At 50.5% G+C, this 22862-nt stretch overlaps 1 long non-coding RNA gene across 1 annotated transcript in view; it reads right to left on the bottom strand.

The window, feature by feature from the left end:
* Positions 1–11772, bottom strand: part of LOC106005950 — a 56231-nt gene extending 44459 nt beyond the window's left edge. The window contains exon 1 of the long non-coding RNA XR_001179712.2: positions 11641–11772. This is a non-coding gene — a long non-coding RNA (uncharacterized LOC106005950). The remainder of the gene's footprint in view (positions 1–11640) is intronic.
* Positions 11773–22862: the final 11090 nt, after the last annotated feature.

Here is a 22862-nt window from a genome sequence, read left to right as displayed (position 1 = left end):
AGCTTGATCCAGAACTGCCCAATCTTGTAAGTAACCAGGACGTCCTTCAGCAGGCGTGTGGTAGGTTCCTCAGCGCTGAAAGGACGCGAGCCATCAAGCCATGAAGAGACACAGAGCCATCTTAAAGCCATGAAGAGACACAGAGCCATCTTAAAGCCATGAAGAGACACAGAGCCATCTTAAAGCCATGAAGAGACACAGAGCCATCTTAAAGCCATGACGAGACACAGAGCCATCTTAAAGCCATGAAGAGACACAGAGCCATCTTAAAGCCATGAAGAGACACAGAGCCATCTTAAAGCCATGAAGAGACACAGAGCCATCTTAAAGCCATGACGAGACACAGAGCCATCTTAAAGCCATGAAGAGACACAGAGCCATCTTAAAGCCATGAAGAGACACAGAGCCATCTTAAAGCCATGAAGAGACACAGAGCCATCTTAAAGCCATGAAGAGACACAGAGCCATCTTAAAGCCATGAAGAGACACAGAGCCATCGTAAATGTGTATTTCTAAGTGAAAGGAGCCCATCTGAAAAGGCTGCACACTCCAGGACTCCAACGATACGGTGTTCTGGAAAAGGCAAAACTATGGAGACACAAAACAGATCCATTGTTGCCAAGGGAGCGGGTGGGGGCTGAGTAAATGGAGCACAGAGGATTTTCAGGGCAGTGAAAACACTCCGGATGGTATCAGGATGAGGGACATAGGTCATTCTACCTCTGTCCAAATCCACACAATGGCCAAGACCAGGAGTGAACGCTAATGTCATCCTCCTCCTTCGAGTAATTATGACGTGTCAATATGGGTTCATCAGTTACAACACATGTACCCTTCTAGGGGGATGTCCACAATGGGGGAAGCCATGCATGTGTGGGGTAGGGAGTCTATGGGAAATCTCTGTACCTTCCCCTCTATTTTCCTATGAAATTTAGCATTCTTGAAAATAATCTCTTTTAAAAAGTAATGGACTGATCAAGACTTATGTAGGATTATACTTCAAGTCCCCATTTCACTGTGATCCTATACAAATGTCAATTTCTTAAATTAGGTATTCTCATAACAAGGGGCTTTAAATACAATGAAAAAGAATTTTTTAAAAAATTATGGGGTCCCTGATTATGTTACTATGTTGATCTAGGAACTTTGTATTTAGGACTCAACACTTTCAAGAATGATTTTTTTTTTTCCTAATCTGCTTTTGGAGAGTGAAATAAAAAAATCACACGGGAAATAGAAAAATAGAATCCTAGCCTTTTTATAGGAGATGGAGCCAGCTGCTGAAAATTCAATCTTAGCCTGAAGCCAACAGTGTTATTTGAATCTCTGGGACTAACTTGGGGAGTAAACAAGTAAATACTGCATTCAATGACCACAAATTAGTATTTAAAAAAATATTCAAATATAACCTGATTTCTATATAGAGGCTTACATATTTAGATCTAATTTTTTTTTAATTGTCCATAGTATAAAAGGTTGTGAACACTCTATTTGTTCATTTAATTATTTTAAACCTTTACTGAGGATCATTTCTATCTATTGGACCTTATTTTAGGTATTGGAAATTGCATTTGTTATTTATTGATGCTTCCCAAAATAACCCAAAACCTCACTGGCGGCTGAAAACAGAAAACACAGACCAGCAGTTTCTGAAGTTCAGGAATCCAAGAGCAGTGTCGCTGGGGCGTTCTGACTCAGGGTGTCCCATGGGGTTGGCATCAAGATGGCAGCCAGGACTTTGGTCATCTGAAGGCTGCCCTGGGCTTTCAGAATCTTCTGCTAAGGCCACTCATGGGACTTCGCTGGAGGCCTCAGTTCCTCACTGTGTCTGTCCCTCCCTAGAGCTATGGTGACACGGCGGCTGGTTTTCCTGGATTCAGCGATCCGAGAGAGAGCAAAGGCACAACCAGGGAGCGTAACTTCACCTCAGAAGGGACACACCACCCTCGTCTGTAGTGGATTGTCACAGTCACCAGCCTTGGTGCAAGGTGGGAGTGAACTGCTCAAGAGTGTGTCACTGGGAACCTGGCTCCCCCAGTGAGACTCAAATGAGCCCTATCAGAACAAAGTCAGTATCTTAGTAGGTAGGGTTCATTTCTGATGATAACCAGTAGCCCTCTGGTGCCAAAAGGACGAACCGAGGGCACATTTGAGCTGGGTAATACCAGCTTGTGTCCAAACAACCTGTTCGCAGCCATCATTCCATTCTCCCCAAGGTCAGAGCTCGCATGCGTCTCCCCGGCTCACCACAGTCTGCACCGGGACCTCCTTCCCAGCGTGCAAAGGGATGCCCACTCTTCAAGTATCCGTTCAAGTTCTGCTGCCTCCATAAAGATCTTCAACCTCCCCTCCCAACCCAACACACTCTCTCTTCTGAATTCCACCCTCAGAGATTTTAAATGTCTCTTGCACCAACTCTAATTTTCCCTGCACTGTAATTACCCATTGAAGCATTTCTTCCCACTCATCTAAGTTTCAGCATTTCGTGAGGAAGGACAGGGTCTTCCTTCCTGTATGTCCAGCATGGCGGGTGTTCTAGCCATTACAGAGAAGAGTGACAGGGGGTATACCACATAGCACGTTGCCAGGAGGCCTCAACACAGGCAAGAGACTAGGGGACAGGAGACATAAAGGACAAGGGGAAAATACATTTTGAGGCTGAAGGTAGGACAAATACGCAATTACAGAAATAAACTTTCGAGGACAGCTCCATCCACAACACTGACCATACTGCCTACACGCCCTTCCCCCGAACTCTCTAGTGAAGCAGATGCTCTGTACACTGGGGACATTGACACATACATGGGTTATGCATTTCACAAGATTTTAAGTTTCTCCTCCTTTCCGTCTTCTTTTGAAGAACAGAGATCCAGACTGGAAAACCATCCATCTCCAAGACATCGCTGATTCCTAAATCCTGCTTGACATACCTTCTTATAGAAGCTTATTGGGTCACATCACATGCTAACACATCAACGGATCCAGGATTTATTTTCCAATCCATTGAAGCTCAACAGAATCACGTTAAAGATGAGATCCCAATCTGCTTCCACTATTTAATCTGTGTCATTTCAGAATCACTGTCATTCCCTTCAGCACGTCCGACCTGTCACGACGCTGGTTCTTTTCCACTGGATGGTCTGGGATGGTTTGTGTTTTATCATTAAAGCAGGTGTCCATTAATGCATATAGAATAGTATTTTATTCAGTAAATTATACTTAATAATGAAGTAATACCAATTAGTAAAGAAGGAAAGGCATTACAGACTGACCCATTTGGGGCATCTGTTTCAAACACCAAGCCCTAAATAATCTCAACTACATCTTCCCTGACTTCAGTTCTGCCTCCAGCTCAGCACCCTGGCTCCCTTTCCATTTCTCAAGTTTGTGAAACTCTGACCATCACCGCGTTCTCCCGTGACTTCCTTTCCCTAGAAAGATACTGCTCATTTTTCACATGAGAGACTGGTCATCACTGAGTCTTGATTTAAATAGGAATCCCTTGAGGGATTTTCTTTAATGATACTTTTTGAATAGGAGCCCAAATAATTATTCTCATTACAGCACTCAAATATCACTGCATTATAATATGAAATTTAAATTTTTACTTGTTCACTTGGTTATTGACTCCCTCACAGAGTAAGTTTTGAGTTCCTGGAGCAGTAGTTTTTTTTGTTTGTTTGGTTTTTTGGTTTTTTTTTTAACGTGTCCACTTATACAAGCATAGGGTGGTACCCAGAACATGGAGGGCATTCAGAAATACTCCTGAATAAATGAATTAACATCATCAATCACAATCTTCTGCAACATAATCCTTTATAAAATTTCACTCTGCATTCTTGCTTTTCCTGAGCAAACATTTTAATTCAGTTTTAACAAGTTCCTGTGTTATTGTTCACCCAAATGATCTGCCCATCTGAAGCCCATTTTAGGAAAGGAAGCCACAGCCATCCATCCCCAGGATGGGACGCATCACATTCACCTTGGGTGGACACGCAGGGCAATCACACGCCATCGTCGAGTCTCGGATAGAAGAGAGCCACCGCCGGAAATAAAGCCATTTCCAGACACTGAAAAGCCAAGGGCACGAAGCGTGTGTCTCTTTTAATAAACTAAGAGCATGAAACTGCCAGCTAACCAATCTATCCCAACTGCACTGCATTTGAGCTGGTATTACCCAGCTCAAATGTGCCCATTTTTCTTAAGCCGTATGGAAAAGGCTGGCAGCAACCATGCACAGTCAAAGTCACAGCGCTACACAGCAGGAGCGGCCGACCAGGTCAAGTGGCCTCGATTTCCTTGTCCTCCTGCCTTCCCGTCTCCTCCGTCATGTGCGCAGCACAAAATGCTTCCTGCCCTTGTCTTCTGGGACCTGTTCGTGACGACCCTTCGCCTGTGCACACACACAGCCATAATACAGCGATAATACATGTGTATATATAAACTTACATTTAAAAAAAAAAAAAAAAGGAAGAAGCAGGACACCTGGGTGGCTCAGTTGGTTAAGCGTCTGCCTTTGCTCTGGTCACGATCCCAGGGTCCTGGGTTCTATCCCACCTCCTCCCGCTCAGTGGCGAGTCTGCTGCTCCCTCTCTCACAAGTCAAGTAACAGAAAAGAAAAAAGCTCTCATTTGGGGAATTAACGTGTTTTCCGTTTGCCTTACTTTACAGAAACCTTTTCCCCAGGTGTGTTTGATTCTATTTTGGCCATTCTGATGTCTTCCCGACATTTTTGTTTGGGATATAATAAGCTCCGCATCATCTTAAAATAGACTATTATGCCTTAGAATTGTTGAAATTGGACATCTAGAATGTACATATGTTTTATTATCTCTGAGGAGGAGACTACTTCACTGTGTCTAAATAAGCCTTTGAATGTGGACTTAAAATCACCAAGGTTTTTGATGAATTGAGAAACTTCCTGATACTTATTTCTTTACTGTATTTCTAACAAAAATAAGTCATGTGCTCCAGTGATCCCCACCGGTGCTTACATAATCCCTACAGACTTGAAGATAGCCTTAAGTTTTTTAAAATCTAATGCTCTAAAGTTAGAAACCAATTTGAGTGAGAGCTATTGAGCTAGTGAGAAGAAACAACAAAAACAAGCCACCAACTTTTGTAACTAGTATTTCACTCAAAGCTCATAACCACAATTTTTGATAGATCTATATTATATTTTACAGATGAATAAATCTAGATATAGCATCCTGCAAGTTTGATTAAGGTCCTATTTCCAATTAGGCCATGTACCAGATTTCAAACTATAAACCTTGCTGTGCCTTCCTTTAGAGGATCCATCTGTAGTGGGTTCAACAGTGTGCCGCCAAATTCATGCCTTTTCAGAACATCTCAATGTGACTTTATTTAAACATAGGGTCTTTGCAGAGTTAATTAGTTAAGAATTGACATAAGATCAGGGCGCTTGGGTGGCTCAGTGGGTTGGGCCTCTACCTCCAGCTCAGGTCATGATCTCAGAGTCATGGGATCGAGCCCCGCATCAGGCTCTCTGCTCAGCGGGGAGCCTGCTTCCCTCTCTCTCTCTGCCTGCTTCTCTGCCTCCTTGTGATCGCTCTATCAAATAAATAAGTAAAATCTTAAAAAAAAAAAAAAGAATTGAACTAAGATCATACTGGATTAGGGTAGATTCTAAATTCACTGAGAATGTCCTCAAAAGAGGCACAGAAGGACTCATAGAAGCACCAGGAAGAAGGCAAGATGAAGGTGGACGAGACAGGAGGGAGATATCCACAAACCAAGACCCATCAAGGATTTGCTACAACCACCGTAAGCAGGGAGGGAAGCACGAGGCAGTTTCTCCCTCAGAGCCCCCAGAAGACCTAACCCCACCAACACCTCGATTTCAGACCTGTAGCCTCCAGAATGGTGAGTGAACACCTTTCTGATGCTTCAAGCCACCCCGTCCGGGGTGTTCTGTTACAGCACCGAGGAAGCTAGTGCACCATCACGTACAGAAAAGAATTTCTATTTACTAATGAAAACCACATTCCTCATGAGGCCATCTGGCCCTGGATTCTAGCGTCTCTTGATGTATGTCCTGTACATCGCTCTGTGATGAATCTGGAATCTGAGAGAGCAGAATCACTTCTGGTGCTTAGATCAACTCTCTAGTTCCATCTGCAGTGGCAAACAAGAGAGCTAAGGTTATGGCTGGTTTTATTTGCAGTGTAGAGTCTCTTTCTAAACGTCTGTCCTGACCTCGATTTATCTTCTTAATATTGGAATTCAAACGCTCTTCCTTTTTCAAAGTAACTGAATTGCAAACTCATGGAGGGCAACAGTCATGTTCGTACACATTTAGCGGGTCACCTGTTGGACTGCAAACTCGAATACCGTTCGCTGCCTTTCTGTCACACCAAACCCGGGAGGGGTGACACTGGTGCACCGGCCCCTAACCTTCGTGACCCTACAGACCGCCACCGGCAACAGAAACTTTCCGAGGCCGAGACAGAGAACAGTGCCGTGTCTGAAGTTCTTCGGTATCTCGAAGGCAGAGCAAGCGCCTGTCGGACCACGTGACTCTGCGTGTCCCACGTGTCCTTCCTCAGCTTGAGTGTGTCCTTCCTCTGGTCACCCACGGAGCCGTGAGGCCCCATCAGATGGATGGTCCTGGCGACCTGCTCATCGTTTTACCCGGCCCCTCCCACTGTGCCCAGCGCTTCCCTTTTATTTTATATCCTATCAAGAGGGCCCTTTCCTAAAACCCACGTTCGCAAGTATCTAGGACATCGCTCTCCAGAGAAACAAGGGTTAAGACCAGGTGACAGCCCCAGATTTCACACTTAGAAGCCGTGCACGCGCACAGCACCCCGACACACCGTTCCCTCCCCCAGGTCTGCGGTGACTGGGGCGGAGACACAGAACCCGCAGCCAGAGCCCGGGGGCGGGGGCGGGAGGGGACCCAGCAGGGACCAGCTCCAGGAAGCCCACCCTCCCTGCCCGCGACGCCCCCACAACCAAGCCGGGAAGCCAAAGAACAGCTCTTTCAACAGTCCCCAAACACCCGGGACAGGGCTTATAACGGACCGTTTCCCTCATTTTCGCCCTCACTTCCAACTTCCGACCCGCAGGCCGCAGCCTCCGCCCTGCACCAGGAGCAGCAGCTCCCCGGCCACCAGCCCCGGCTTCCCGGCCCACAGTCTCCAGCCACGGCTGCCGGTCCTCTGGGGGCCTTTGCACTTGAAGCTTTGCTTCTCTCCCCTCTGCCCAGGGGTCTCCACCAAAGGCAGATGCTGGTGGTTGGCTCCCTCCTGTAGACTGGGGAGCAGCAGCCCTGCCTCTCCCCTCCAGGGGCCTGCCCTTGGCTCCACGGGGGAGCGAGAAGCCAGGGTCCTGCTTGGCTGGCACCTGAGATCTCTGTGACTGTCCCGTAAGCAGAAGCCGGCTGCTCCCGGCTTCAGGGGCGGATTCTTTCTGGGAACTTGGGTCTGTACAATCAGGAGTCCTGTCTCTCAGCAGACACTCTGCCCTCATAATCCAACATAGTAAATGCCCCTATGGGGCTACCTGAGTCCTCTGACGGGTTATGTAATACATGTGATTCATTTTATTCGATTATCTTTTAATTCTTGCTTTCATTTTCATTTCTACTTCTCTATGCGATTCCAACCTATCAGAAAAGCCAATTGCTATGAATAGAAGTATTATTTAAGGATTAAATGCGTATTTTCAGTTTATGCCACATTCACATGGAAAACTTGGAAATAATTTCCTGATCATGCGGTTGTCTTTGCTTTACAAATCAAGGATAAAAAAAAAAAAGAAGGCACGCGCTAATATTTTGAGAGGAGATGCGGTGACACAGAGAAGCCTGTGAGGGGAAAGGGAAGAGAGGCGGGGCTGTCTGGAAGCAAGGACGAAGCCGGCATTCTTCAGGAGCCCGCTGCGTCACCGAAAGAAACCGCTGGTCACTCGGCCACACAGGATGTCGCTGGCCCGCATGCAGCCGCTCCCTACATCAGACCAGAGCACCGGGACAGAGACGGTGCGGGTCTCCAGCCCCTTCTCATCTGCCATTGGTCACTGGTCAAGATTCCCCTCCTAGGAGCTCACACTGGTGGCTCTTGTCATTGGAGCACGTTGGACACGGACGGGTGACGCCATCCCGCTCACTCTGTCGCACCACACGGGGCCCCATTATCCTCACCCAGGGGTGGCCGGAGGAAACAGAGCCTCGGTGGGTCTATCACATCCCAGCCACCTGCTGCAGTTTCTGGGTCCCACATCCGGGGGGACACTGGAGTCCTTCCAGAGGCTAATGCACACCCTGGAGGGACGGCAGGACAGACCATGCTGCCAGCAGGGGACGGCGCAGTGGCCGCAGGGCGGAGGGGGCAGCAAAAGCAGAAACTCTCTGTCAACAAGGGGTCCAAAGCCCAAGACACAAGGAAACCAAGAAACATGTGACCTACCATGCTTCACACGGGACGTTCCTGATGAGTGCAGGTCCACAGACCCGAAGAAAATAAGCAACTCTGCAGGACAGGAACCAGAAAGTGGCAGTCCCCGGAGTTCCTGCTACTGGAATATCCAGCCACTGCCCTCCCAACAGAGCAGGCAGACTGAGATCAAAATATTTAATAACGGCAACCCCCAAACCTCTTGTCCCCAGCTGGTGATGGTACAGAGAAGCAACCGTGAAAGTTCAGTCCATCTCCCCCCAGAGTAAGGACTGAAGTCAGGCCGGCCGGGACTGAGACAACATATGGAGAACGGAGACCTGCTAACGCCTGAAAGTCGTTATTTTGGGAAGAAAATCACTATCGTCTTTGACGTAGAAATACATTCCCACAGGACAATGAAAGAGCATCGTTCACAGAAAAGCCAAGCTAGATGAGCTACCTCAGTGCTTAGCTGTTGAACTGCCTCACTTGAATATCAATAACTTAATTAGTCCGTGTGTGTGTTACGAGAACTTAGAGAATCTCAATTGGAAAACGATGACGAGGTGCGTCTACAGGTCAGTCCGAGTTAGGAGTGAATCGGGTCCTGGTGCACATGTGCTCCCGCTCGATCATCATCATTATCAAAGTGGTCCTGACCTTATTAGCAGGAGGACACCACAGTGGGTACGTGAGGGATACGCGACTTTCCCTCTGTATTTCTCGGAGCCCTGTGGCAGGTAGCCCAGCAGTGAGCTCGTCTCTGTTCAACGCAGTTTCAGACACAAGAAGGCCCTGCTGCCACCTCTGTCCCCTCCCCGACGCCAAGGGAGGCCTTCTTCTCGGGCTTCATGGCTGACCTTCCCCAAAGGACATGTGTACATCCCCAGAAACCGCAGCTGGACACAAGCCCAAGCCAGGCAAGCTCGGTCTGGTGCCTCTTTGTGTTCTGAGCCGAGCTGGTGCCCGTACTGATGAAAGACAGAGCCACTGGACTTGCAGCAGGTTGTCCCCGAGATCACAGTGCACCTGAAGGGACAAAGTGTGGCTGAAAATGCTAAGTATGGGACTTCCAGCCCCGTGTTGCTAGGAAGGCACCTCTCTCAGGACATGTTTCCTCACTCCATCAAGGGAATTCCCAGACTGCATCAGAACACTGAGCCAAGAGTTGTACCAAAACCCCCAACAGAGGGAGCTTGAGCAAGGTAGCAGCTGATTTCCCCTCTGCCTCACACTAGGATCCTAAGAGGGGACACCTGGGGTGGCAGCTCTAAGGGCCAGGGACTCGGGCCCCTCCTTTCTTATTGTTCTCCCCGTCCCCCTTGTCTGAAGGGTGGAGGTGGCCCGAGTCAGCGGACCGGAGGGAATTCTAAGGCACAGAGCACGTACCCTCCTGTCTGAAGGGCATGAGCTGCGCTGTCCTTGAGGGGGCAGCTACCAGCCCCAGAGCCAGCTCTCAACTTCCCAGCAATCCCACGAGCACACGGTGCAACAGCCTTTATTAAAAATTCAATTACAGAAACTCCTAACCATTTATATGAAAAACAGGGCAACGGTCACTCAAAACTCAACACTTCCAAGTAACTGTATCTTACTATTGTCTATGTTCTTACAGCTGGTTACTTACTCCCACGGTTCAGGCATGTGCATGTTATAGAATGACCCGCTACTGCCGAGGTTTCCTGACAGTGAAGAAACTTCACGTGGGCGGCGTGAAACCAATCACAGCGGGTGTATTTACACTACGGAAATTGGCCAACACGGCAGGTCAGGCCTCCCCTGATTGTTTTGTTGACTCTCCAGACCAGCAGCTGGCCAGCCAGTTCACACCGGTTTTGGTTCAGTCCTTAGTCCAACCATTTTTTATGTTTTAAACTAGAAAAAGAGAACATGTGACCCCGTCGGACTGTATGTGGCTGGAAAACCTGAGCTATATACTTGCCGGCCCTTTGTAAGAGGTGCTCCTGACCTGATGGAAAATGTGAGCATGCAAACGAACCTGAAAAATGTCCTTGCTGGGGGTCAGCTGGAAGCCATCCCGGCCCCACAGAAGCAGCCTCATTCCTTGCCATGTGGCCCCCTTAGCTTCACGGCCAGCAAGGGAGAATATCCCACGGGTCCAAGCCTTCCCATGCTTTGAGTCTCCTTGGCCAGGAAGCATCCAGTCCCTTCTAAGGATCTTCCCCCACCCTGCCCCTGCAACCCCCCATAGGTCAGGCCCAGGCCTGTTGAGGAGAATCGCCCTTTCTTGGGTCAGCTCTGTAGGCACGCTCTGATCATAAAATGATAGCCTGTCCTACTTCTAGGTCCCCACCCCAATCAAGAGGATGAATTACACATAGACTTGGATCCTGGGGGTCATCCTAGAGTTCCTGCTTCTAGGAGAGGAAACTCGTTGTTTCTGCATTATCTACCTCTTGTATTTACATTATTGAGAACTTCATGAAATCGTGGACAACTAATGTACTTATATAGGGTGTAGGGACATGGGCACACACGCGCACACACCGGACTCCCTGAGGCTTTGACTTTCAGCAAGAAGAGCTACACGGCTTGATTTGAGCATGTTTGTAAATGAAAGCAGTATTTTAAGTGCTGACGGTCACCAAGAACTCCCTGCAGGGGCAGGAGGAGAGCAAGGAGCCACCGGCAGGATCGCCCCCAGGTCGGCAGGAACACGTGCACCCACCTGCGTCCGGACCACAGGCAGAGACAATGGCACGTCAAGTGCCCGGAGGTCCCCCCACCCTCTCTTTTTAGCAAGGAGGACGCCCCGACCCTTTATGAAAAACAGGACAACAGCCCCGAACGCCAGGGGGACGCTGAGCCCCAGGTCACACAACTGAGACTCGCCCACACTTCGGCTCTCTCAGAAACGGAATCGGGAACCGGTGAATCAGTCACCGGGTCGGCGGCTCGTCTGCTGCACCGGCCCCTGCTCTTCCCTAAAGTCCCAAATAGCTGCGACAACCGACCAGCTCCTTGGTCTAGTAAAAGTCCCCGATCCCACTGCCGTCCGCCGGCCGACACCTTCCGTGGCTCACAGCCCCGCCTCGGAGCCCCTGCCTGTCTGCTGACTCGCACGCGGCCTGATTTGAACCGATTTTTGCGTGAATAAACTCAAAATTCTTAATGTGCCTCAGTTTGTCTCTCAAGAGTTCTGGTGTTGGAGAAGGAACCAAAGGCGACCCCCGACATCCCCCCCCCTCCCCGGAGCAAAAGCAACCAGGCACGGTACCTGCTGGGCCCCTGGGGCCCGCTGCTCCGCGGTCCTGGAGGTGATGGGTGCGACCCTCTCAGGTCCTGGGGTCCTGCCCCCCGGGACTTCGTGGGGTTAGGAGCCCGCAGACTTCGTGAGCTGCTTATTCCAGAGGGTTCTGGTACCGGAACTGGATAGGGATTGCGCAGGGTCTGACTTAAAAAGCGAACTGGATCTAATTTAAGCTGGAGTGGAGCCTGTGGGAGAGGCCCCAGGTGGCTAAAATTTTAAGGTTGAAAACAAGCAGGTTAACCACGTCAGAGATAATTTTGCGTTGTAGTGGCCACAGTGGAGCCACAGGTGAGCTTATCCATTTATGAGGCGCCATAGAGAAAAAGGGGTCTCGGCCAAGCGCCCACCATAAAGGGAAGAGGGAAAATTATTTTTCTCCTTTATGGTTTTTTGTGACAGGATGGAGAGCCCCAGGGACCCCCGGACTCATTCCAGAACCTGGAGAAGGGATCCTGGCCAAACTGACCAAAGCTAGCGTGAAAAGTTCATTAAAAAAGAAAGTTAAATCAACAAATCACTGGGTTAGTAATTAGTAAAGGCTTATCGTGCAACCCCCAGGAAGAGAGTTGCAAATCTGCGCTGGTTAGATAATCTTCCTGAGAGAGCCCTGCCAGCACCCGAAGGAGAGTCACGTTCATTAACCAACGAGCTTGGTTACCTCGGGTGACGTCTCCTTCCTGGTCCCCTCTGCCTGAAAGTCTTGGACTTTGTACAGCTCCTCGGGGCAACTTTCTGCTAGTTTGGATGCTGCCCCATTCAGGATTCATTGAACAAAGCCAATAAGATCTTCAACTTTTATTCAGTTGAATTCAGTTTTTTTGTTTTTGTTTTTGTTTTTGTTTTAAGATGAAGCCAAAAAAAAAAAAAAAAAAAAAAAGGCCAGAAAAACCTGGGCAGACTGGGAAGGTGCTGGTGTGTGTGCTGTAACCTGAAGAACGGGAAGCGTTCTAGTCTCCATGCAAGAGGACCCGGGATTGAAATCGAGCCCTACCTGGGTTATTAGGAGACCGCCCTCGGTTTCCTTTCCCGACAAAAACCTAAGGTGTCAGTTAGGATCACAGTAGGATGCTCCGGTGGTGACCGAAGCCGACTATAAAAATTGCCTGTGAGGATGATGGACGGTGGTGGCTCTCTCTACCGGAGCGCTCATGCTTTGCCAAGTCTTGTCTTGGGCGCTTTGTCTGTATTATCCATTTTCCTTAGCCCTCACAGTGACCCTGCGCTTTACAGAGGAGGAGACTGATGCTCAGAGAAGGTAAGGAACTGGGTGAAGTCACAGAGCTGGTGTGTGGCGGAGCTAGGCCCTTGGGGAGGGCATCTGGCCCCAGGAGCCAGTAGGTCGGTCCCCAGGCCTGCTCCATGGTCGCCAGGGCAGAGGGAGGAATAACGCTCACCTTCCCCTGATAGTCCACTGAGGTCACCTGGCCTCTCCCTCTCCCTCCCCTCTCTGGGCACCCCTCTGCTTTCCACAGCTGGCTACTCTCTAGCTCAGTTCTCCGAGGTGCTCTTCAGCCTTTGGCAATTCCGAGCTCCCCTGGGGCCATGCCCATGTGAATCTGAAAGACAAAGCAAAGGTCTGAGAATAAATTACAGGAAATGAACATTCTTCCAATGGTCAGAGGAGGTGGAGGGTGGGGCAGGTGGGGAGGTCCGTTGATCCAGGAGAACAAACGTCAAGTCAAAAGCCAAAGGACACAGATTTGTGGTGGACCAGGAAAGGCCACCAGGGTGAGAGTCGTCATCTCCCTGCAGAGGCTGCTGCCAGCCAGACGGGCTTTGTTCCCCTTTGCAACTCCTGCCTGGCCAGGGAGATGATCAAAACATCTCCCAACAAGCCGTGGTGGTTGGGTGGAGACGAAAAGACCTCCAGGAAGAGCCTGAGATGCACTTCTCATTGCCACGAGACTAAATAGCAATAAAGAAATTTCATGAAGAAGGCAGAGTTGGGCTGGGACCTAAGGAGAACATCGTAAACCCACGTAGTCATGGAGAGGGGTGCACTTCCTAGGGATGGGGATAGATCAAGTCTGGTTTGATGTATATTCATGCAATATGAAATGTCTGCTATCCCAGGGGCTTCCCATTGGTACATTTAGGACACAGGAAGGGGCCATGGAAATGAAGCCCCAATTAGCCACTTGTTACTAGGTTTATTAAAGGATTTCAAGTCTTTGACGAAGAGTCATACAATAAACCCTTAGATTAACTAGTCTTTCTGCACCTACTTTGCCCTCCCCCCTCATCCACATGTCCACACTTCCGCTCTGCCAAACCATCCAAACCTTGGTGGCAGATATTATGAAACTTAAAACTTAAGGTCAGCCCTCATCTCCCCGAAAGAGCACTTTCCAACCGTCTGCCAGGACCACTGCTAGAAATCAATGTTACTTCCACGGTGGCATCCAAATTTCACTCTATTCTTAAATACCCCACAGGCCCCCACAATGTTTTCTCCCAGCCATGATCTGGGGTCCATTCAAGTTTTGTGAATTACCTTTGGTCTCTTTGTTCTCTCCCATTCAAGAATGGTCCTCCGGTGTGGTGGGCAGAGTAATGGCCCCCAAAGATGTCCATTAATCCACAGAACCTGGCAGTATGTTACCGTATGTGGCTGGAGGGGCTTCGCAGACATGGTTTACTTAAGGGAATTTTCCTAGATTACCTAATGACATCCCAAGGATCCTGGTAAAAGGGAGGCAGGAAGGTCAGAGGAGATGTGACCATGGAAGCAGAGGTCTGCGTGTGTATTTAAGTATTTAAGGCAACCTTGAGAAGCTAGAAAAGGTAAGGAATGGATTCTAAGAGCTCCCAGAAGGAACACAGCACGGAGGACAACTTGACTTTCCCAGAACTGGGACTCCTGATCTCCAGAACCGTGAGGTAGCAAATCTGCATAGTTTGTGGTAGTCTGTCACCACAGTGACAGGCAACTAATACATCAGAGCTTCTCCATTCTCCATGACACTGACCTGTTCCAGATGTCCAAGGTGGTTGTCCTACAGAACTTCTCGCTGTACAGTTTTCAATCGATTAAACTTAAGTTAAACCTTTTCATCAAGAACCCCACATGGGGGATGATGTGTACTTCCCACTCCCTGGGTCCCAGGACAGGTCATGCTGCACTTGACCCTTGGTTCAGGCAGTTCTGATCTCCCCAGGCACATCCCCCTTCGGAGTCAATACACAAACTATGGGATAAAATTTTAAGAACACGTGATTTTCCCATTCTTCACTGGCCATTCAACAATTGTGTAAAATGCATTCCTGAAGCCGGATCGTTTTGTCGTGTACCTGTTTTGAGCCTCTTGCTAATGGCGTTAGAAGAAATGTAGCATTTTTGCCCGAGGGAGCAAGGACATCTGGTACACCAAGATTAGGTCCTTCAAATCCACTAAAATGTTTTCTGAGATGCAAGACTATGGTATCTGTTTATCCATAACCGGAGATGTATAGAGAGAGGGGGTAGGGGGGCAGACGGCTGTGTATGTGCCCCGCATATACGGCCATCCCATATGGCACTCTGTTCCAGTCTTCAACACTGAGCTCCTGGCACCAAAGTCACCAGGCGAGATCATGACACCAGGAGACAAGGAGATATGTGGCCTCCAGGTCACAGCTACAAAGGGGCTGGAGGCACAGCAGATGGCCCAGTCCCCTTCCACGCCCTCTAATAAAACAGTGCTGCCCACTAGAAATAGAAATAGAATATGAGCAACATATGTAACTTAAAATGTTCTACTAGCCACGTTAGAGGAATGAAACAAGGAAAAACAAGGTGACTTTAACCGTAATATTTTATTTAAGCCAATATATTCATTAAATATTATGACTATAACTATTCACAAAATAGTATCATGTACTTATGTAATCACCATAAGAATGATGAGTGATGCTGTTTTTTTCCTTTGTTCCAGGTTTTTGAAATCCAGCGGGCATTTTGTACTTAGGGTGTGTCTCCCTTTGGACCGGCTGCACTCCGAGTGGCCCATAGCCCCCTGTAGGCCCGTGTGGCCTGGAGCTGTCACGCTGGGCAGCACAGCTCCCATCCAGGACTCCCTCTGTCTTATAAGATGCATTTCCCATACTGCTCTCGGCATTCCCAAACATCGGTCCCCTGTCCTTTCATTCTCCCCTTCCAAACCCACAATCCCAACAGAATCCAGAGGAAAGGCTAAAAGAATCCCCTGACCAGGAAGTCCATTTGATCCTTTCCTCCCCAGGGAATAATCTGACGACTGCCTTGAACTTTCAAGCAGATGAGAAAAGGAAGCGGGTGAGCGTAAAGAAGCAACCACGCAGAGTATGAGCTTTGGGGGGAATATGGGAAAAGCCAGTGTTTATTTTATAGGAGAGAAGAGAAGAATGGTTAAGAATAAGAACTATCGGCACATGAAAACAGTTAATTTATCAGCAGCAGCCTTCAGATCCAGGGGACTTCAGCGGATTTCATGCATGCACAAAAATATCCGGGCGACCACTGAAAGGGGCATCTGTCTTCAGCGGTTTTTTCAGGCCTTTTCCTGGAACTCCAGGAGGCAAGCAAGGCTGGTCAAATAAGGCTGCTCTTGGGTCCGGCAGCCAATTCACCATCGCCTTATACTGTACCCACATGAGGCCATTTAGCTTATCTGTGAGCTCAAGGGAGATCTCCTAGAAGAGCAAGGAGAGGGCTAGGTTTATGGTAATTTCTGTGCGGTTGATATCATTTTGCAAATCTGGCAGTTGAGTCTGGGAGACCTGAATCAGTTTGCTGAGGTTACTCAGCCGGTGAGTGGGGAAACCGGGACTTGAATCCTAGGATGAAGACGGCAGAATACCCAGGCTGTCCCATCTGCATGACTCGGAGACACCAAGGCTCCCGAAAGATCCTTGGAGGCTGGCCTGAGGCGGGCGGGCAGTGGGCCCGGGGATCTAAGCGATAACTAGCATGCACTGAATGTTTGCTGGGGGCCAGGGCCCCTTCTCAGAACACCACACAGACCAGGCAGACACGGTCCGACTTGACTGGGTCCCCAGCAGTTCTGCAGGATCACCTCCCCTTCCTCTCCACCTCACCGTGCCCCACCACACTGGCTCCCTCCAGATACTCCTCAAACACACAAAGCTCAGTCCCTCCTCAGAGCCTTTGCACAAGCCATTCCCTCTGCCAGGGGCACCTCTCCCCACATGTCCACAGGCTCCCTTCCTCACTTGCCCCCTCCACTCCCTGCTCAGTGAGACGTCCCCTGCCCACGCTATTTCAATTCGGGGCCCACACCAGTGCCTGGCACACAGCAGACAACCAGCGCAGACACTTTACCAAGGCATGTTTAGTAAATGACAGCGTCCTGGCACAAGGTGGCTTTTGCAATAGGGTCCCTATTGCCTCGGAGGCAATAGGCGAGCCTCCGAGGGAGCTGACAGCCTTTTAACAGACTCGCAGTTAGAGAACCAGGGGGAAGGCGCCGCACACGAGGTCACAGCAAAGGCCCTGAGAGGAAAAGTGCAGGGAGAGGCTGCAAAAGAAGCTGGCTGGACCCGAACATGGGGGAGGCCGAGTGGACCATGGGAGTCTGTGGGGGATGCAGGGGCTCTTGGGAGGCTGCGATTTTACTCCGAACCACAGGAGACAGGATTTTACATGGGTTTTTACCACGTTCCCTCCAGCCCTGGTTGGTAAAACAGTTAGGAAACGCGGAGGAGATGGGGGGGGCTTGGACACCCGACACCTGTTAGGATACGGAGTCGACCCCCCCTCAATTAGACAGAGAACACTCTCGATAATGCAAGTCACACAGCGAGGTTTATTTCCAGGTAGCTGGGGTCCGAGTATCTGTGCGATGCAGCAGGTTTCTATAAGGACCCCGAACACTCAAAGCCAAGGGTTTATATAGCATTTTCAAAGCACTTGACACACAGTAATGTTCCATAGCTACATTCGTATCCGGCGCCACACTGGATGGTTTACTTTTGCGTCACTCCCTGGCTTGTCTCTGCTGCGGCTGGGTGGCTTGGCGTACGTGGGAGTGGTAGACCCAAGGCCCAATGCCATCAACCTTTAAGGCAGTGGAGGTAACCAGAACAACCACATAAGGACCTTTCCATCTTTCTTCTAAAGTTCAGGACCTGTGTCTCCTTACCCATACCCGATCCCCTGGGACAATGCCATGTTCTGGATTCGGTATATCCCTTGTCTCATACAAAGAGCGCACCATGGGCCAGATTTCACGCTGAACCTCCCGTAGGGCCTTCAAACTGGCCAGATAATTTGGGGTCCCATTAGATTCTTGGTCTGGCAAGGCACAGACAATAATGGGGGGGTGGTCTCCCATATAGAATTTCGAAGGGAGTTAATCCGTGCACATAAGGGGAGTCCCGAACCCGGAAGATAGCATAGGGTTGGAGGGTCACCCAGTCCATGCCAGTCTCGATGGTCAATTTTGATAAGGTCTCTTTTAAGGTTCGATTCATCCTTTCTACCTGCCTGGAGCTCTGGGGACTATATTCGCAATGTAACTTCCAATCGGTCCCCACCGCTTGGGCCAGTCCTTGTAGGACATTGCTGATGAAAGCCGGACCATTATCAGACCCTAGAACTTTGGGGACCCCACATCGGGGTATGATTTCTTCTAGTAATGCCTTAGCAACAACCTGGGCCGTCTCTCCTATCGTGGGGAAGGCCTCCACCCAGCCTGAAAAAGTATCAACAAATACCAGCAAGTACTTACATCCATACCTCCCAGGTTTTACTTCAGTAAAATCCACCTCCCAGCTCCGCCCCGGTGTTTCCCCCCCCACCCCCCCGTACCTGTATGTGGGGGAGGGGGGTCCCTTCCTACTGGGTTTCATAGCCTGGCACCCAACACATTGGTCCATGATTTCCTGGATCTGGCTGGCTTGTCGGGGGAACTTAAGGCCAGCAATCTCTAGAGCTGTCAGCAACTTTCTCTTTCCTAAATGGATGGCTTGGTGCAGGTTGGAAAGGAGGAACAGTCCCAGTTTTGCCGGCAGTATTAGTCTTCCCTCTGGGTCCCGATGCCACCCGTGCTGATCAGGCTCTAGGCAGTGGTGGTTCTGGATCCATTGTAGGTCCTCTGGGGTACACCCCAGAGGGTCAGGTCAGGTCGCGGGGGTAGGCACGATCTTGGGTGCCGGCAGGGCGAGTGCCAGAATTGGTGAAGCTATTGCTGCCTTTTTGGCGGCCTCATCCGCTCGTCGGTTTCCCTCAGCCTCCGAGGTTCGGGCAGACTGGTGTCCAGGGACGGGAACAACCGCAGCTGCCCGGGGCTTTTGCAGGACCGCAAGCAACCTCAGTACCTCTGGGACATTGCGTGGTTCTTTCCCTTCCGCTGTAACAAAGCCCCTCTCCCGGTAGATGGCGCCATGCACATGGACAGTGGCGAAAGCGTAGCGACTCTCCGTGTAGACAGTCCCTTGTCTCCCTTCCGCCTTGTCTCCCTAGCGCCTCCGCCAGCGCAATCAGCTCGGCCTTTCGGGCTGAAGTCCCCAGGGGAAGCGAGGTACTCCAAACGACACCCCCGCCTTGGTCCACGGCCGCCGCACCCGCCCTTCGCACTCCGTCCACGATGAAGCTGCTCCCATCTGTGTCCCACGCCAACTCACGGTTGGGGAGGGCCGTGTCCTGGAGGTCGGGGCGCACCTGGGTGATTTCTGTCAAGGTTTCCTGGCAGTCATGTAGGGAGGCTTCTAGATCCGGGGTCGGCAGCAGGGTGGCTGGGTTTAGGGCGGCTGGTCCGGCAAAGATGATCTGGGGTGCATCTAACAAGAGTCCTTGGTAATGAGTCAGATGGGTATGAGTCATCCACTTACCAGGGGGTGTTTTAGGACCCCCTCGATCGCATGAGGAGTTACTACCTTCCGATGCTGTCCGAAAGTGAGTTTGTCTGCGTCCTTTACAATTAGGGCTACTGCTGCGATGATCCTTAGACATGGGGGCCATCCTGCTGCAACCGGGTCTAGTCTTTTGGATAAATCAGCAACCGCCGCTTCCATGGCCCCAGGCTCTGCATCACTACCCCTTTCGCTATCCCCCTCCTCTCATAGAGGAAGAGGGTGAAGGACTTCAGGGGGTTTGGCAACGCCAGGGCTAGTGCCTTTAAGAGGGCGGTCTTGAGTCCGTCAAAGGCCTTTTGCTGTTTTGGCCCCCAGGTCCAGGGGGCCTTATCCTTGGTTGGCTCAAACAGGGGCTTCGCTATCTCAGCATACCCCAGAATCCATAGCCGGCAGTAGTCCACTGTTCCTAGAAACCCACAGACTTCTCAGGCCGAGGTTGGGACTGGGAGCCTGAGAACAGTCTCTTTCATGGTCTCTGTTAACCATCTGGTCCCTTCCTTCAATTTATACCCCAGATAGGTGACTGTCTGCCTGCATATTTGAGCTTTCTCTGTGCTGGCCCGATAGCCCAATTGTCCCAGCTCCCGGAGGAGGTCTCCAGTGGCACTCGGCCTTGGTGGGGGCTGCCAGAAGCAAATCGTCGACATATTGCTGGAGCGTAACTGAATCATGGCTCTGGCGAAACGAGTCCAAGTCCTGATTTAAGGCTTCATTAAACAGGTGGAGAGTTTTTGAAGCCTTGTGGCAGTCTAGTCCAGGTCAACTGTCGGGAGTTCCTGTGCTGTCATCATGCCATTCAAAGGCAAAAATGTGTTGGCTGCTGGGTGCCAGGGCTATGCTAAAGAAAGCATCCTTTAGGTCTAGGGTGGTGTACCAAACACGTGAAGGGGGCAAGTGACCTAGCAAGGTACAAGGGTTGGGGACCGTGGGGTGGATGTCTTCTATTCTCTTATTTACCTCCCTCAAGTCCTGGACTGGCCTGTAGTCTTTCCCCTCTGGTTTTTTAATGGGAAGGAGCGGGGTGTTCCAGGCAGAAGGGCAGGATTTGGGTATCCCCGTTTCTAAGAGGCGGCTAATGTGTGGGGTAATCCCCTTTCATGCCTCAGCGGACATGGGGTATTGGCGGACCCAGATAGGCTGAGCTGAGGCTTTGACTCCGACCACTACTGGTGCCTGGTGGGCCGTCAGACCCATGTCCGCTATTTCTGCCCACGCCTGAGGGTATTGTTCTAAGCCAATAATCCATTTCCTGGGGCCACTCTGTAGGGGGAGAGGTACCTTGCAGGGCAAACAGGCGATACTCATCCGCGAGGGACAGGGTCAAGACATGAAGGGGCTGCCCCGGCCATCACTTTGATGTCCGGCTCAAAGTGGATACGGGCCTGGACTTTGATTAGGAGATCACGCCCCAGCAAGGGGGCCGGGCATTCAGGGATAACTAGAAAGGAGTGGGTCACTTGGTTCCGGCCCAAGTTCACCTGGCATCTACTGGTCCATTGATAAACCTTGGACCCAGTTGCCCCCTGCACCAGGCTGGTTTTCTGAGACAGGGGCTCCGTAGTCTTGCTTAAAACTGAGTACTGGGCTCCTGTGTCCACCATGAATCCCATTGGTTTCCCCTCTACATACACAGTTACCCAAGACTCGGGGAGGGGGCCCGAGTCCTGTCCCCCCTCGTCACTGTCCCTTCCAGCTAATAGGACCCGGGCGTCTTTGCCAAGCGTGGCAGCCCGTCCCTGCTGTCCTTTGCGGTTAGGGCACTTCTTTCTCCAGTGCCCGTATTCCTTACAATAGGCACATTGTTCTCTGTCTAGTTTAGGTCAGGGGCGCGTACGGCCTGCCTGACCAGAGTTTGGTCCGGCCCGACCCCGGACTCCTGTCAGTAATATTTCAGCTATTTCCTTCTGTTCTTCCGGTTTTCCTTACACTGGTGCTCTCTAGCCTCCTGTCGAATTTTTTCTTGTAGTTCCTGATTTTCCGTCCTAATTCTATCCTCTCTTTCCTCCGAGTGTTGAAAACCCTTTCTGCCACTTTCATCAGATCCCGAACGGTCATCTCTTCCTAATATCGGAGGCAGCCTGGTTTATAAAGGACATAATCACAGCTGACTGATTTTCCTCTGCCAGGGCGTCTAGAGGGGTGTACGGTCTATAAGCATCACAGAGGAAGTCTAAAAACACGGCTGGGCTTTCATTTTCCCCTTGCATTACAGCTTTTACCTTAGCCAAATTGGGGGGGGGGGGGTTGGCGCCCCGCCGCTCGGAGACCTTCCATAAGAGTCTGGCGGTAGACTGGGAGACGCTCCCTACCTTCCGGGATCCCAGAGTCCCAATCCGGTCTATCCAAGGGAAAGCGCTCCTCCATCAGGTTCGGCAAGGTTGTCGCCCGTCTGTTGTCGTTGTCGCCGGGGACATTGTTTCTGGCCTCAGTGAGGATTCGCTCGCACTCTTCGGGAGTAAACAAGGTCTTAAGGAGCTGCTGACAATCGTCCCAGGTGGGGCTATGTGCGTGCATAACAGACTCAAATAGGTCAGTTAGACCCTTTGGGTCTTCAGAAAAAGGGGGGTTTTGAGCCTTCCAGTTATACAGATCGCTGCTTGAAAAAGGCCAATACTGGTAAGATCGCTCCCCATTTGGGCCAGTACCTCCCAGGGCCCACACGGGGAGAATGGGCGCCCCGGCTGAGGTGGAGGAGGACGGTTCCTCTTCAGGGGTCTCCTCCCTGTGCCTGCGGGGCCTTAATCCCTTTACTGGTCCCTGGGTTGAAGCGGGGGGCAGGTGCTGACGGGGAGGCAGACTAGTGAAGGGGCTCGGGAGGGGTGGCAGCCTCAGGTTGGAGCTGCGGGTTCTTCTAAATCTAGGTCTATCAGGGAGGCGTACAGGTCCGACCCTTCCTGTAAGAAAGGGTTACTTGGATGGGCTCCCGGGGAGTTTCGGGTGGGCCGTAAGATCGGGCGCAGTCGGATGCTGGGGGGCCCGAGAGATGGCCAGCACCGGGGCGGGGGGGTGATCCCCCGGCTTCTCGGGGACAAATGGCTTCAGCCAGGAGGGAGGACTTTCCACCAAAGCCTGCCACATTAAAATATAGGGATATTAGTCCCGGCGGCCGTGTAGTCCGGGCCAGTTGATCACATCTCGGACTTTCTTAATAATGACCAAAGAAAAGGTCCCCTGGGGTGGCCAGCCCACCTTAAAAGTAGGCCATTCTGCAGAGCAGAGGGTATCAAACTTACCTTTTTCTACTTCCACGCCATGATTGTGAGCCTTGGCGCGGATCTCAGGGAAGTGGTTCAGGAGCAGGGTCTTAGGCGTTACCTGAGACTGTCCCATTATTATTACAGAAAGAAGCCAGGAAA

Source organism: Mustela putorius, unplaced genomic scaffold, assembly GCF_011764305.1.
Source record: "Mustela putorius furo isolate JIRA1106 unplaced genomic scaffold, ASM1176430v1.1 tig00000174_pilon_pilon_pilon, whole genome shotgun sequence".
Taxonomy (NCBI): Eukaryota; Metazoa; Chordata; class Mammalia; order Carnivora; family Mustelidae; genus Mustela; species Mustela putorius.
This window is presented reverse-complemented; position numbering and strand designations above follow the sequence as displayed.